We start from the raw sequence: 6589 nt of genomic DNA, 5'->3' as shown, positions 1-6589 counted from the left end.
TAATAAACAAACAATTAAATTAAATAATTGAAATAGAGATTTGGGACCAAACCCTCAGAAATTAAACCTTTCACGTCTAGGGCGAAGGCAACTTCGAATATGGCTAGGTGTTTCTAAGTCTTGCGAATGTGGAATTTTGTATGTGAGAAAAGGCTAGTTTAGAAAAAGAGAGAGAGGGAGAATAATCAAGAAAATCTTGATGAGAGTTGGTGAATTGAAATAAGAATTGATGAAATCTGGTTGTAGGTGAATATTCGTGAGAATTGGTGAATGAAAACGGAGTTTTTAATACGATATTTATAGAGAAAATCAGCCAAACAGATAAAATAAACAAAACAGAGTCTGACGCACAGAAAACAGAGTTGGCGCCACCCTTGGCTAACTGGCGCCAGGCACCAACACTAGCGCCAGGCGCCAATGGCTAGCGCCAGGCGCCAAGGTCTAGGGTTAGGCGCTAAGCCTGATTTTAACGCGTTTTCGAAAATCAGATAAATTTGCCGTACTGGAGGATAAAATCATATAATTTCCTCGAAAATGCTATTTGATTTTGATTAAAACTCTGAAAAGTCAAAAGTCAATTTATCAATGCTAATTGAATTAGGAATGAAAAGAACCTTCTAGAAGATTCTAGAAGACCAAAACCATTCCTAATTGCATTAGGAATGATAAATCATATTAGGCCCTCCCCTAGATCATTGGGCCGTATATAAAGCTCAAACCGGGCCCAGTTTAGTAAATTGGCCATAACTTCCTCAATATTCATCGGAATTGGGCTTATAATATATCGTTGGAAAGGTCTTTGCAAGCCCCATCCAACTACACTACTATTGGACCCATATCATGGACCAACCAAATTGGATTGGCTATTTTCTTAAAATAAGTTTTCAAAAACAGAGAGAAGAGAAAAGAATTAAAACTTTCCGCAACACTAGACTTTCCACACTTTCGCTTCATTCGATTATGGTTCGACGTGAAAGTTACTCATCACCGGGTTTGGTTTTGGGGAAACACAAATGGGTGTCTACAACGAGTGACACAAATGACTATTATTTGCGTCGCTCCTATGAGCGACGCAAATGACTCAAAAGTTATTTGCGTCGCGAGCAGTTGCGTCGCTCATAGAAGCGACGCAAATACACCCTAAATGAGCGACACAAATGAATGTTTTTTTACTAGTGCCACAACCACGTTCCCCCCACCACTCGGGGTAACCAATGAGCTGAAAACACCCACTCTCGTCATGGCCTACACGATTACAATGGTTGCAAAACTTGTCACTATTATCCTCATACTTCGGTTTTGCCTTTGAATGCACCTTAAATGCTACTGCATTCTCCACCTTCATACTACCTTCCCGCAATCTCTCGGCCATTGCTATATTTTGGTAAGCAACGTCCACACTCGGCAAGGGTAATTGCGCAAGAAGTTGAGTTCGAATCGCTGCATAGTGAGCATCCAAGCCAATTAAAAAATAATGCAGGTAGTCTTCTTCTCTAATACTCTCTACTTGTGTAACAATATTACACTCACACTTCCCACAACCACACTTAGGAACCCGAACATAATTCAAGAGCTCCTTCCATATCTTCGATAATCTGCCAAAATAATCCGCCACGGACTCCGTAGAAGCTTGTTGGCACGCTCCCAAAGCAGTCTTCAATTGACATACTCTTGTGCCACTGACCACACAAAATCTGTTTTTAAGATTAAGCCATAAGACACTAGCATTATCATAATCATCAATGGTCGATCGAACCTTTGGGTCAAGCGTATTTGTGATCCATGAAACTAACATGGATTGTACAACACTATAAGAAAACAGGTAAATAGTGACGGACTAGTTGGGACGGACACTTTATATATTCCGTCGGAAAAGTTAAAATTTCCGACGGATTTTTATTCCCTCAGATATTTCCGACGAAGTCAATAATTCCGTCGGAAATCTGTCGGAAATTTCCGACGGAATATAAATCCATCGAAATATTTGTGCTTTCTGACGGATATTTCCGTCGGAACTTACATTTTCGACGGATAATTATTCCGTTGGAAATTTCCGACGGAATATAATAATTTTTTTATTTAAAAAAAAAACCCTTAAGAAAACCCTAAAATCCTACTCTTCCGCCTAGGGGTGTTCAAAAAAACCCGACCTGGTTGTCCCGACCCAATTTTCCGACGACTCGGAAAATATCCGGTGGGAATTTTTGGCAAAAAGTTGTTTTTTCGGGTCGGGTACCCGTCCTGGGAAAATGGACTTCTATCCGGGTCGGGACATGGGGCGGATTTTATTATTATCGGGTACCCGAATACCCGATAATAAATAAATAAAAAAAAATTCGCCCCCATTCCCTCAAAGGCCCAGCCCATACTGATTCCACATTTCCACTCTACCATTTCAGTAGTTGGATTAGGGCTAAAAAAAACATTCGTCTCTCTCTCTCTCTCTCTCTCCGCCGCTCTCTCTTCCCTTCTCTCTCTCTCTTAGATCTGCTTTCCTTCTTCTCCTGTTCACTCGAGTTCACGGAGTTTAAGCCTTCAATCTCAGGTAATTTCTATTCTCATGCAAGTTTAATTTCGTTGTAATTTGTGGTAATCCAATTGATAGTGTATTTCGTGCTAATTGTGCTAATTGTGGAAACAATTTGTCGTGGTATTGCGTTTGTACAAAATTTGTAGTGTATTTCGTGCTCAAATTCATGGTATTGCGTTTGTTCATGGAAAATTGACTGTTGAATGTTGATTTGTGTCTTGAATTTGCTATGTGCGTGAGGATTTGTCACCACTCACCAGGTTATATGTGCGTGAGGATTTGTCTTGAATCTTTATTAAAATGTATGGCTTGAGGATTTGTCTCACTGTCTTTATTTGCTTCTCTTATAATCTTTCTATATGGAGTATATTCCTTGTATATTAACATGTATGGACTGGTAGTATAATCTGTAAGTTTTTTATGTATATCAGCATGTAATGTATGGACTGATTTGTCTCACAGTATATGTCTTGAATTGATGTATATATGTTTGTTTTTTTACCAGAAAATGTAAGTTTTTTTGTTTTTTGATGTATATTTTTTTGCATTAGTTGGTTTTATAGGAATTAAAGACTTGGTTTTGGAGCAACCAACAATTATTATTGATGAGACAATTGAAGTTTCGGATCTCACAAGTGAATGAAACGCGACCTCCAATCCCATTTTAATTTGCATTGTGGCTTTGTTATATTATTGTACTTTGTAATTTGTATGTTTTTAATTATGTAACTAAAGAATTCCCCTAAACTTTAGCTTTTACTAGTACTTTAATATGTTAAAACATGTAGTTTAATATGTTAAAACAGGTTATAAACAACAGGTTTTTACTAAAATATAGCAGGTACTCAAGGGCTACATTTTACAGAATAGTATTTCTGGAAATACTTGAAATAGGTTTTACACTTCACAAGATTTCTAGCAGAACAAGGTTTTTTTTTTTTTTTTTTTTTTTGTAAATATATAGTAAGACAGTCAGTCACTATAAATCTGGAAATCTGGAATTTTTACAAAAAAAAAAATGCAGCAGGTTTTTTTATTAAAATAAATCAAATTACAGCAGGTATTAATACGTAAAATTAAGTAAAAGTTAATAAAAAAAAAAAAAAACCAAAAAAAGATCCGGGTACCCATGTCCCGACCCGAATAATCCGGGTATTGTTCCGGGTGCCCGGATTATTCGGGTCGGGACATGGGACAACTTATAAAGTACCCGAAAACCCGGGTACCCGAATTTGAACACCCCTACTTCCGCCCCTTCTCCCTTTGTATTTCCTCTTTACCCTTCTCTCTCCTCTCTCCTGTCCCCTCTCCCCTCTCCTTCTCTATCCGTTCTCTGCTCTCTCCTCTTCTTTCTTCTTCTCTTTCCTTCTCTTTCGTCTTCGTTCTCCTTCGCCTCTTCGTTCTCCTTCCCCCTTCTTTATCCTATTCTTTCCCCTCTTTATCTCCCACCACCGCCGCCAACTCTAACCAACGTCGCACCACCAGCACCGACATCAACAACAACACCAACATCAACAATAACACCAACATAGACTATGAATCAACAACAATTTCCTCCAATTTCGCCCTTTCTCTCTCCTCATGAAGAAAACAAAGGTTTTCAGGCCAAATTCGACCATGAAAACTCTAGATCTAGAGTTTTTGTGGTCGAATTTGGCCTCCTAAACCCAATTTCAAGGTTTTATTATGTCGAATTAAGGTATGTGTAATTTTTTTTGATTTTTTTTGTTGATTTATCAGATTATTTTTGAATTTTGGTGTTCGAATTTTGGGGGTTGGGTCGGGATTCTATTTTTTTTTTTTAATTTTTGGGTTGTGGTTGGCTTGTTTCGGTGGCGGTAGTGGTGGTTTTAGGTGGGTGGTTGATTGTAGTTCGACGGAAGTGGTGGTTTTAGGTGGGTTTCGGCGGCAGTGGTAGTTTAGGTTGGTGGTGGTTAGGGTTGTAGATCTGGGTTTATTTGGGTGGTAAATTTGTATTTGGGTGGGTTAGGGTTAGGTGGGTAGGGGTTATGGTATAGGTTTTGGTGGTTGGATGGTGGGTGGTGGGTGGTGGTGCAGGCTGGTGGTGCGATTTAGGTGGGTGGTGGTGCAGGTTGGTGGTGCGATTTAGGTGGGTGGTGGGGGGGGTGGAAGGCGTTTTTTTTTTTGTTTTTTTTAAAAGCATTTTCCGACGGAATTTCCGTCGAAGATTTCCGGCGGAATAGTTCGTCGGAAATTTCCGGCGAAATACAGTTCGTCGGAAATTTCCGACGGACTTTCCCGAACCTGGAATTCACTTCCGGCGGACAGAGTTCCATCGGAATTTCCGTCAGAAAACACGTTTCCGACAGAAATTCCGTCGGAAAAGGCCCTTTTTCCGATAACATGTATTGCGACAACCGGTTCCGACGGAATTCCGTCGGAAACCAGTTTTCCAACGGAAAACAAGGTGTTTCCGACGGGAATTTCCCGTCGTAATTCGCCTGTTTTCTAGTAGTGCAGCAATCCAATCCTCCATCTTCTTTGCATCCGTCTTCGGTATGGCAATAGTGCCATCTACAAAGCCAAACTTACGCTTAGTCATTAAAGACCTTCGCATAGCTTGAGCCCATTCATAATAATTTTCACCACGCAATTGTATAGACGTAATGATATTACCCGGACCATCACTCGATCCTAGATAATACGTCAAGTCTACAGTTTTTTCACCCATCTTCTTTCTTCTTAATATGTGTTTTAATTATTTTGTGTTTGTGTTTAAATTTTCAGATTTTTCTCACGGCAAAAAAAATTGAATCTTGCCTTTGGCTCATGATACCATGTCAAGATAATCTCAAAGTCTTGTTCTTCTCATTCATCATCAATTAAATATTTATACACATCTCTTAGAAACCTAATCAACGTAGGAATCTAATTCATATCTATCTTAGGGAAATATTTAGTATCCCTAAGATATTCTTCCTTATCTTAACAATATAAGATGTATATAATTTAGAGTTTTAGTTATATGGAATAGTAAACAATAGTGTATGGAGTGTAAAAAATAAATAAATAAATAAATAAATAAATTGTAGCTTAACATTGTAGGGGAGATATGGAGCTTATAAAAATAAAATGAGAAGAGTCAATGTTCAACACTTATACTAACGTTATAATTTTGTGAAATATGTTAGTGACTCGTACAGTTTTTGACAGAGTAAAACATATTTTTGGACATCAACCATCATCTTAAGCTTTTGGTTGAGTTGGTCCTCTAATATGGTATCACATTTTTAGGTTATAATCTAGCTTCCGCAAATTTTTTATTTTTTCTTTTTGCCCGCATCTCTGTCTTCTTTGCTTCCCTTTATTTTTCCACAGCAATTTCTGTTTGGTGCTCCTGTCGTTTATGTATTCACTCCATTAATTGATTTGTTTATCAATTAATTCTTTGTTCTCAATTCTTTTTTTGATTATGTATTAAATCCGATCTAGTTATAATATGAAATACAAAATACATTAACAACGTAACCCATTTGGTAGCATGTAAAAAATGACAAATAAAGTCGAATAAAATTTTCAACCATCACAAATGAAGTATACTCCGTATAACTTGAAATTACTGCCACCTCCCGGCTAATACATTAATTTTGCAAGTAAAAACTACTAATAACTTGTGATTTAAACTTTCGATAATGAAGTATACTCCGTATAACTTGTTTGGGGTTATTGCCCCTGCCCCCTAATGGCTAATACATTAATTTTCCATCCAAGATTTGTTAGAAATAATTGGTTTTGCTCCTAATTCCTACTTGTATTGTTTCAGCTTTTTTATGAAATTGAATATAGATAGGTTAGTAGGATAAACTCTTATTGTTTTAGCTTTTTTCTGAAATGAAATATTGATACGTAAGTAGGATAAACTCGCAACTTTATTGGGGATTATAACTTTTTCATATAATTAGAAAATTCACCTATGAAAAGTCTATTGCATTAAAACGTCATTTTTAACCTAATTGGAAATAGTTATTTAATTATGTATCTATGATAAACAGGTTTGGGTCACACCCGACACAACTGTCCACTTTATACAATCAAAGA

This window comes from Chenopodium album, chromosome 3 (genome assembly GCF_948465745.1).
Source record: "Chenopodium album chromosome 3, dcCheAlbu1.1, whole genome shotgun sequence".
Taxonomy (NCBI): Eukaryota; Viridiplantae; Streptophyta; class Magnoliopsida; order Caryophyllales; family Amaranthaceae; genus Chenopodium; species Chenopodium album.
This window is presented reverse-complemented; position numbering follows the sequence as displayed.